Source organism: Corapipo altera, unplaced genomic scaffold (genome assembly GCF_003945725.1).
Source record: "Corapipo altera isolate COAL_440 unplaced genomic scaffold, ASM394572v1 45, whole genome shotgun sequence".
In the NCBI taxonomy this organism is placed as follows: Eukaryota; Metazoa; Chordata; class Aves; order Passeriformes; family Pipridae; genus Corapipo; species Corapipo altera.
In genome coordinates, this window is record NW_020884877.1 from 8,362,138 (window position 1) to 8,371,087 (window position 8,950).

Below are 8,950 nucleotides of genomic sequence, written 5' to 3' on the forward strand. Positions count from 1 at the left end.
CTCGTAAGTGTGTGTATGTGACCAAGTATAGCATAAAACCTTCATACTGTCCTTGTGGAATGTTACTTCTTTAGAAGGAAGAGGGGTTTGTTGGCATACAGAAATAGAGATATGGGACATATCCCAAATGGTTTAAGAAGAAAGGGTGTAGCTGAATCCTATATTCAGCAAAACATTTGGTTCTCAGGTTGCTGGGATGAAAACTTTTTTCCCCCTGAAAATCCCTGTTGTACAAACACAGAAGAATTAAGTTCAGCTGTGCAACAAGTCAGTTACCATTTCAGAATTTATAAAGGTTCAAAGGCTTTAGACATTTTTTTTCTTAAATGTTATTGCATTATTTAACTCTGGGAGCTCTGGAACACTTTTTGGGGTTTTTGAAAGCTCTACATCCTTCAGTTAGTATGTATAAAGATTCAAAAAGTGTCCATCCCTTATCTGGAAAGGCAAAAAAGATAAGTACATGTGCTGCTGCCTGTCCTCTTTCTGCCCTCTTTCCCACCTAACTAGTCACCAAGTACAGAATTTTTCAGCCAAACTTGGTAATAGCAACAAGGCTCTGTACAAATGTGACTGTTAGAAACTAGATAGTAAAGACAAATCTAAATTAGCATTCTTATCAAGTGAGCTTACAGTGTAGCCCTTCCCTTATCTCTTCTGTTTGCTCTGCTGGCTGGACAGTCAGTGCACATGTGGACTTTTGCCCAGGTAGCAATGAAAGCATAGCAGGGGTCTGCAAAAGAAAGGAACTGACGTAGGCTGGGCAAACTACTGGAACAAAGATTACAGAAACAGGGCTATTCATGCAATTTACCTCTGCTTATTTAGAAGAGAACGTTTACAGTTAGTGCTAGTCCTGAAGCTACAACCTCAGATTAGAGAATTATGAGAAAGCAGCGATGAAGAGCTGGGAGATAAACACGCTTCACGTATTGTTCTTGACTGTTAAAGTAAGGGCTGCTCGGCTGGGTGATGCACCGCCTGAGCGGTCAGTGCTGGAGGTGGGCGGGGGCTTTGTTACGCTTTGGTTTAGAGCTGAGCCCAGATCCGCCCGAGATGCCATTCCCCGAGTGCAGCCCCAGTGCCACCTGGTGGCCAACCGGCAAAACTTCTCACCGGGTTCATCGTCAGTTCTTATCTCGCCCGTTCCCGTCGCTCCTGCCCGGAGGCAGCCTGACAGAGAACAGGTACGTGTGGGCACAGAGGGATGCGGTTAGGGAGCCATGCTCCGAACACAGCACCGTGTGAACACAGCTCGTGCGTGCAAGCAATTAACCCCAAACACGACACAGATTAAACCTGCCCCTTCTGTAGTCTTGTCTTCAGCAGGTGGTTGTGAGGAGTGGAGAAGGAAAAGGGTGTGTTAATTCAAGGTAAAACCCTAAGGACTTACACTTTCAAACAAGTTTAGGCCAGGTGCAGTCACATCAAAGAGAAACAAACTGCAGGCAGATTTAAGCATCTAAGCCTAAAGCTGTGATTTTAAAACAAACAAAATTAAAAAAACCCCAATCCTGTTCAATAGCCACCTTACTGAAAGCACCAGCATCCCACAGGTACATCCCTATAGTTCCAAAGGGAGAGTGATTTAAACCCTGGGCAATGCAGGGAGTTCTTCAATAAAAAGAATGTGGTCCCAAACAGAAGTCAAGTCAAACAGATATGTTCTTAGTAATACTCTGAAACATCCAACAAAATTAGGCCAGTCATAAAAATAGTTCTAACTTATTTTTAATGTATTTTGAAGCATAGCTAAAGGCAGAAAAGGAAGTGTCTATAGCATTTCCCCAGGAAGTAAAAGATTTGGGATCAGTGCCTCTTCTGAGGCTGATAGATTCTTGCAAGACTGTCTGCTACATGGTGCTTGGGGGATGTGCTGTATTTTACTATTGAAACCAAGAGAAAAGCAGCTCAGGGTCATAGCTCTAAAGGGAAAGCAGAGTAGCAGACTGGCATCAGCCTTAATCCAAAGAGAAAAGGTAATAAAACTTCATTTCCATCCCTGTCCCTACATCCCCTCCTCATAAAATACTCCAAACAATCGTTAAGCCAAAACATCCTCTCCCAAAAGAAGGCAGTCTCTTAATGATGATTTGTTGTGTTGTTCTTCGAATGTTCAATTAGATGAAATCACCTTTGGTGATGAAGGGTTGCAAGACTGACTCTTTTCAGGCACTCACAGGACAAACAGAGAGTACTAACAAGAAGAGGATTTCATAGGGAATACCAACATGGAAAAAAGGTAAGAATAAGTAAATGGGGAATTCCGGAGAGCAGCTAAAAGTTAAGGACTTCACTGACAACTGAAGTAAGCTTTTCATCAGGAGTATAAGAACCCCACAAAATGTCAAAGCATGTTAAGTTCTCCAGAGTTACCTGATAAGTTGCATTGCTCAAGAAGCAGCTTTTAAATTCCTATTTAAAACCAACAACAAAAAATAAACACAAAGCCAAACAAAACATGCTATTATTAATAGATGTTAACATATTGTTATTATAATTCATAAAATGCTAAATGGGCCCAAGTACCTTTGGGAACAAAACACTGAAATTTACAGAGAGTCACAAGGAAAACTTTGTTCAGAAATGTATGCCAAATCCTTCACTCTGTGCGTGGGCTTACACAATTCATGGCCCTCTTCCTTGTGTAAGGTTTTATCCAAAGGACACTTTACAGTAACACGTATTAGCTGATGGAATGATGTCAGCAACATGTCCCACAGTACCTAGGTAACTCCAGCTCTCCACAGGTGAGCACAACAGAAAAATGGCACAGAGAATCATAATCAACATATATAAAACCTTGTGATTCAAACAACATGAGTGATTCCATAATCAGCAAAGCCTGCTCTGCTAAACACTGCTTATAATTTTTGGTTTCCTCCAGCTACATGCAAGAATCTATTCACAGTACCTAATGCTGAGAAGCCTACTGAGATTTAGAAGCATAATAGCTAGTAGAGATATCTCCTCACTCAGCCAATACTGAATTTTGAATATACTTAACTATTTTAACTTTTAAAAAAAGTTTTATTTCTTCTTGTCAACTTCTGTACACCTGTGTTTATGTTTGAAATGGATCAGAGAGGAGAACCATGTATCAAAAAGAAAGAGTAATACTAAGAGCAAAAAGCTTCATGTATAACAACTTTGAAAATCCACTGGAATCTCATGACCCTCCACACTAAGCCTTATGCTTTGATGTTAGCTCAGCTCCAACTATTTTTGAAAAATCCTGCATGCTTTTCATTTCTCAATTATCCATCATAGGATATTCCACACTTTTGTTGGAAGCTACTCTCAGAAGACTAAGAGACCGCTGATCTGGTCCAGAGTGGAAATTCTCATCTTTCCAATTTGGAGTGGTGACCAATACCCACTGTACACTGAATGTAAATGAACATCTGGACCAATAGCAGAAAGAAGGACTGGTGATAAAGTGTGTAGCTTCTTAACCACTACAATTACAGTTAATGAAATATCAATACACAGAAGCAGATAGTAAAAATACAATTATATACTTTGAATTAACAGTGGGCTTCCCAGTAAAATGGGATGGTATTAGAGCATCCTGTTGGGACAGTTTATTCCATTCATTTGTCTATTTAAAGAAGTCTCCACAGATGCCCAACGTACTCTGGATAACCTTCCCACAATTAACAGTCTTACTATTTTGTCTTTGCTGAGCTTTAGGAAGACAATACCATTTATTTAATGCAGATTAAAATACACATTGATAATGAAGAACAGATTAGTGAAGTCTTATTTAATTACTATTTTCAGTACAGTTCACTATCAATTAATTATATTATCACGTAATAGCTAGCATACATCTTATCCCAATTGGTTAAACAGTTCTGCAACTACACTCCTACTGAAATCCACAGTGAAATTCCTATTGCTCAAAAAATCTTCAATGAAGCCCCTAAGACTCAGGAAAACAAGGCCAGTCATCTGTACTTTATGTTGCTTTGCTAGCATCTATGACTTTAAATGAAGTAAGGCAAAGTTACTCGGTTGTGCATATGGTTTGTCCTACACTTTCAGCTGTGCTATCTGCCATGCAGGAGTGCACTAAAACATGGGTTTGAAGGAGTTTAGCAGATGAATCAGGAAGCTCAATTTATGCCATAACTTGGGTGTATTTCCTAGAGAAAAATCCTCAAACTGTAGACGTTGTTTTTAACATAGGGACTCTGATGTTTGGAAAAGTGGCAAAAAAGCATGCTGGTTATCAAATACATATGACTGCAGCAGACAGAATAACTGAAATCCAGATATGCTAGAGACAACCAGTGCTATACAATTTCCATGTTAAAGAACTGGTGAAAAATAACCATTTTTCAACAGAACCAATATGCTGGGGTTCAATGGTCATCTTGACGCAAGAACTTGCCACTATTAAATAAACCAATACGACATAACAGCTGCTCAAGACATTGCTTAGAGGAATGTATCAGCTCATAACTGGTTTTTATTTAATTTGTCACCCTTTTCAGTCTTTAAATGCCTGAAGACAAGATCCTCTATACAAATGTGGCTGTCCATATATGAAAGTCTCTAATTAACCTCTATACACTTCTCTTCACAACATTCACCTGCATTTTAAAAAAATTGCCGATCTCAAGCATTTGAAGACATTGGAACTGTTTCCTCAGACTGTGTGTGTCTTTCAAGGAATAATACCAAGATGCTGACATTATAACACTATTTGTGGAAAACCCCAGACTCTTCATCATATGCACAGAGCCTAAGTCATGCTCCAGAAATTCTTGAGGTCTGCACTCAGGGTTAGTATGACCTTGTGAGAGAGTCAAGGTTCATTTCTTGATGCAGTTTCCTCCAGTAACGAGTACACAACCTAAAGCATCTATTTCATTGCTTTTATTAGACTCACAAAGCTTATTCACTGTGTCCCTGCCCTTTGTCTCACTATTAGTACAAGTGAGACACATCAGCACAATATGCCTCATTAGCCAAGAACCAGTGATTTACAGAACATTCATGTTCTCTGACCACTCCGTGCTCAAGCATACAATAAGTTTCCTGGCTGGAGCAGTTGATCCAGGGATGTGGCTGCTTTAAAGTTAAGGCAGACAGACCTATTCTGTTATGAAGTAATGCAATTTACAGAATACAATTCTGCATGTTGTACAGAGAATGTTTCTGCTTTGCATTCACACACTGTCCTTGTACAGTAATCTCATAGCCCAGTTTCTTCTCCAGCATAACTTCAGAGCACTGCTACTCTATCAAATACTGCATCTCCCAACTTAAGAGTCTTGACTATAAAGATAAGTAAATCTTTTTCTAAATCTTTTATTTCTACATTTCTAAAGCTAGCAGACTCTGCTCCTTTAGGTTATTACTGTGTAACATTTTATTGTAGCAAAACAAATCAATAATATTTGCATTTTTAGTAAGTTAATGAAAAGCAAATTACTCTCAAGTAAATAAAGACAGTTTTGTTAAATAAATTCCTCCATCAAGGATAAATTTTTGTTTCTCTCTTGAATGATTACACAATGATCCATGTAACTAAGATCTACCGAATTTTTCCTCTTTTCTTTGTCTTCCATTTTTTTCGTACAAGATACTAAAAAATATCCCATTTCAAGTTTTCCTATTCCAAACTAGATTCAAAACACTTCTCCTTTTGCTTAGCATTAAGCTTCTGGCTTCACAATTAACACACATCAAACAGATCTCAGGATGTCACCAAAATGTGTAATGCTACTATAATGCCTGTTTAAATTTAGGCATGCAAGTAATCCGATTAAAGCCAGTATCTGCAAAGCCAAGCACATAAGCCAAAGAAAAGGTTCAATATTGTTTCTGTGTTCAGGTTCTCAAGTGCATTCACAGCCACTTCTCTAAAATGTTGTATCATCTGCATTCCATTAAAAAAATACTATCCCAAGATACTAAGTGTGTTGTACAGATATTCCCAAGAGTACCACAGAGAGATGCAGCATAGACTGGTTGTTCACGGTGTGCCTCTCTTCCTAAAACATAAAAAATATCTTAATAGTCCAATGAAGAGAACTTGAATTATAGTTGAATTATAGTGATTACAGTTAAAAGTAGCAATTCTCTTGTTTAACACAATGGTAGATACAAGACATTACTTTGTGCACAAATTTGAATTTGGTATTCTAGCAAATCCTACTGACTTGGTAAGAGTTTTATGCAAGGAAGTATAGAGGGATCCTTCAAAGACTTCTGAATTATTAATCAGGCTGCAACCACTTGCAAAATTGGGGTCTGAGAATTTGGCCCTTTATTTATTTAGAATAAAAGGAAATTAGATTATGCTGCATTTGTTGAATTTCTAAATCCATTGAGATAATTTATTTGTAATATTTCAAAAGGTTTGGGTTTTTTTAATCATCTCACACCTGCCCAACATTTGTAATTCCTGTAGTTCCCACAATGAATTCTAAGTATAGAATTTAAAAGTAGTTTCTGTCAAAATAGCTTACGAAAATAATCATCATACTTCATGGTCCAAAGCACACAATAACGACTGGTAAAATTATGAAGTACACTAATTATTGCATTACTCCTATACAAAATCTTTTGAAATACAATAAAGCAGCAACATAATTGATTTTTTTTTTTTTGGTTTTCTAATGTCAGAGCGGAATAATGCATTTAACAGATTAATAGTCTTGATACAGAAAAAAACCTCCTATGCAATAACTCAATAGAACGCAACACTGGACAATTAAAATGTGCAAGACAGACTAACCATAATTTAAAAATTTCCAGCTGAACAAAAAATAAAGTTTGATACGCAGACCTGCTGACTTCTAACCATACTTTAATTCAAATTTGTTTATCTAAATGAAGAACCCACTATCAACACAAACTACACTCACCATAACGGGCTGGGCAAACTCAAAGCGTATTTTGAAATGTGGCTGTATATAAAGACTGCAATTTTTTTTCCTAATATTAAAGGAACGGAACTAAACCAACATATTTCAGATTTGACAGGGGAGAGGTTGATAACATGCTAAGTAATTCAGTACCTTCATTCACGTGACCTTAGTCTGACTGCAGTTCAACTAGCCTATACCACCTGAATAATTCTTACAAGGGAAAAAACATAAATTAATGTATAGCTCATTAGTTTCTTAATTATTTCCCCTTTCTTCGAGACAAATAAAATGGCATCTTTGCAGTTCATCTCTGTGCATAATACTACTGAAAGAAACATTATCATAGGTCTGCTGAATACAGAGATCAGTATCTTCACCTCTAGATACACCGTAGCATCTCACATTGTTTTGACAGCATTTAATATATCTTTTACAATCTAATAAAAGCATCTGCAACAACCCCCCCACACCACTATTAACTTATATTACAAGACACTGTAATATAAACTTACAGCATTTCTCAACTCTGTAAATAAGTCCGGAATAAGATTCATAAATGTCAGGAACAAGGCCCCCAGAACAAAACAGTAACTTAAAAAAACCCAAACCGAATTATTAGAAGGCTGCAAAGTGCTTCGAAAACATTAAAACCAAAACTCAACTACTGCTCCCAAATTTCTTGCTATGAGTTCTGTTTTTGCACATCTCATCCTGAAGGGCAGACAATGCTACATTTATGACAGCACAATTTCTCAGATATAGATATCTCACAGGTTTCCCTCACTTGCATTAAATCCTCCATAGTTTTCTACATATCCTACTCTAGAAAAATTTAAAAAGTAAAAATAAAAAAATAGCATTTTTTCCTACCTGTACATTCAGCTTTATTTATAACGGCTCGAAAGAGAGAAAGACGTAATGGTACAATTGCACCGAACTATCCTACATCCATCTCAGCTGTTCTACTGACAGCATGAGTACCAAAAAAAAGTTACATGAACTTTCAAAATTACACATCAATTTTTAGCATTATCACACAATGACAAAAAAGTTCTCAACTTTATACATATAGAAAAAAAGAACATTTTTTTAAGAACCACAAAGTTACTAAAAATATATATTTTTACCATACCTTTTTTTTTTTTCCCAGAGAGTTGATCTTAACAGGTTATAAAGAAAATTATTTCTTCAGCCACAAGTCTTTGTATTTTATTTTTATTTAAAATAAAAAGTCACACAAATGATAAAATATTTTGTTTTGGCCATTTGGCTCCCTCCTGCAAATTGACACTTTATAAAAACCTTCTGTACTTTTTTCCCCCTCCCTCTCTCCCTTTCTACTACCTCCAAGATGGTAGGAAAGTTGTTGTTTTGGAGGGCAGAGGAGCCGCTCTCTGATGTTATGTCCTCTCGGTGCCTGTAGTGGTGCTGTAGGAGGCTGCTGGCTCTCTTCTTGAGCAGCCCCAGCAGCCCTGCCTTCTTTGCTGGAGAATATATTCAGGGATTCCCCTTAATAATCACCTACCCTCTGAGCACTTTGTAGTTTTAAAATAATAAAGAGCCCCCAAAGCTTTCTCCCCACAAAAAGCAGGATCTTCTCAGAGACAGGGGGGCAGCAGCTCCTCAGCACAGAGCCCGAGCACATTCCCAGTCCCTCTGCTGGGGAGGAAACTCTGATCTGTCAGCCCAACAGAGGGAAAGGGGGGAGAGGAGAGAGAGGAGGGAAAAAAAAGCAGCTGGAAAGGTAAGCCAGGCCCGGCCTGCATCCCCGGGCTCGCGTAGCGCGGCAGGCGGTGCGGAGGGTGCAGGGCGGGCGGGGAGGTGGGCTACGCGAGGCCGGGGATCGGCCGGGGCGGCGTAGGCCGCGGCGGGGGGTGCGGGGAGCCAGGGGGCTTTTTGAGCCTTTCGGGCGCCGGGAGGAGTGCCGGAGGGGGGTGAGACGGCCGCCGGAGCCCAGCGGGAGGGTCGGGGTGCGGCGCCTTTGCCCGGGAGGTGAAGGGCGGCGGGGGTGAACGGGGCGGGGGGGCGCTAGGCCTCGGCGCGGCGCGGCCCGGCCGCTCCGCTCC

The 8,950-nt window shown here is 39.2% G+C and overlaps 1 protein-coding gene across 6 annotated transcripts in view; it reads left to right on the top strand.

The window, feature by feature from the left end:
- Positions 1–8,097: 8,097 nt before the first annotated feature.
- INO80D (INO80 complex subunit D) overlaps positions 8,098–8,950 on the top strand; it is a 46,264-nt gene continuing 45,411 nt past the window's right edge. For 5 of the 6 annotated variants that reach the window (XM_027636911.1, XM_027636907.1, XM_027636913.1 and 2 more), the window contains exon 1: positions 8,098–8,628. The gene's annotated coding sequence lies outside the window, so the exon portion shown is untranslated. Of the gene's footprint in view, positions 8,629–8,796; positions 8,819–8,950 lie in introns of those variants that run through there. The other variant, XM_027636909.1, reaches the window with a different exon arrangement.